Genomic DNA, 1,718 nt, shown 5'->3' with positions numbered 1-1,718 from the left:
ACCGATTTCTCGTGGTGTGGTGAGAAGAACACCTTTGAGGAGACCCAGATAGCCAAATTCTGTTTGGCGTCTCTCCTCATGATGTTTCCTGAACCATTCTGACCATGCACGACGAAGGCGTTTGCTGAGTCCCCTCCAGATGACATATGGACGCACTTATTCGTCATTCAGAGGAAGGCGCCAGGCCAATGACCATTGCTTTGCAGTATCTACATCCATTTGAGGGCACTGGCACTTGAACTCCAGTATTTCACGTCGTCCGCAAAACGTAGACGTGAAATGGAAATAACGTCTGGAAGGCTGTTGACGTAGATCAGAAACAGCAGTGGTCCCAAAACGGAGCCTTGAGTAACTCCAATGGAGACCGTCGCCGGAGAAAAGTAGGTCGAGCCTACTTTCACTCGGAATGTTCTGTCTGATAGGGACGCTTAACGCATCAGGAAGACGAGCAATGGGGATCCATCCGATAGGGGGCCATCGTCCTTATCTTGTGTTAACCTGTCCATAAATACCAGCATGTTCGTCATGCAAGAACAATTTAGGAGGAATACGTGTTGAATTGGGGATATCAAGTTGTTGGCGGTGAGTTGATATAGGATGACCAATTTCAAAATGCGTTCCATCACTTAGCACGGTACGCTAGTGTGGCTAATAGGCCTGCAACTACCGGGCCATAGCCGGTCACCAGTTTTGTAGACAGGCGTAACAATCACTTCCTTCCAAGCAGAGGAAAGGTTGCCTTTGTCGAGTGACTGACGGAACACCAGATAGAAATGGTTTGTGAACGAGGTTTCCTTCAGGATCCCGACGCGCAGAGCGGGTTTGTCCTGTGCAAGAGTTCACCAATGCCCTCCTCCGTGAAGACGAAGTTGGTTGTAGGCTGTTTGTAGTTACACCTTTATATTGTTGGATGTAGCGATGTCACTGGGGCAGAATATAGGTCTGCCTGGTGTTCTTTGTAGACTTCACTCGTGGGTCCCCCGTTCCTGTCCCTCAAGGAGAACGCAGTGTCTGGTGAGTGCGATGACATGTTTGGTCCAGGCGCTCTGGTGAACAACTTTGATCAATGCCGCTGAAAAATGTCCAATAGACCCGACGCGTTGGAGCTCCATCCATGAGGCAATGGGGACGTTAAAGTAAGATGCGCGAAATGGTAGCCGGAAGAGAGTTACGCAGGGTTTGGGTGAGGAACTGGTCATAGTCCAGGTAACTCAAGGGGCAACAGTAGACCACTTCGAGGTATGGGGAATCTGTCCCGCCTAGTGGGGTTCGGGTCGACAATGCATCGCAGAAATTTGCAGTAGTGATACCGTAGTGGACAGCCGACTCGACCAGAGTCTCATGTAAATATAAAGGAAACCCACCAACCCGATCGCCTTTTGGGTCAGTGCGAAAAATAGGGTTCCCTTCGTCCGAGGCGGCTGATGTGAGTATCTGGTTTCTACGAGTGCGACTATAGATGACTGTTTAAGTCAAGTTGACTGCTTAGTATCGCGGGGTATGTTGAAAAGACAGGTAGATTGTGGACCAGCATTTCAGCAGTGTCTCTGTCGCCTACAAAGGTGGAATCATCATCATCACCAACAGCATGACATCAGTGTTCAACACCGATGCTTCACTGCCGTACACCCATGACTTATTTGAAAGCCTTATTGTGAAGAAAAGAGTAAAGGTGGACGGGGAAGGGACCTAGTGCTAGCTTAACACAATCATTCCGA

Source organism: Opisthorchis viverrini (genome assembly GCF_000715545.1).
Source record: "Opisthorchis viverrini unplaced genomic scaffold opera_v5_245, whole genome shotgun sequence".
NCBI classification, from domain to species: domain Eukaryota; kingdom Metazoa; phylum Platyhelminthes; class Trematoda; order Opisthorchiida; family Opisthorchiidae; genus Opisthorchis; species Opisthorchis viverrini.
This window is presented reverse-complemented; position numbering follows the sequence as displayed.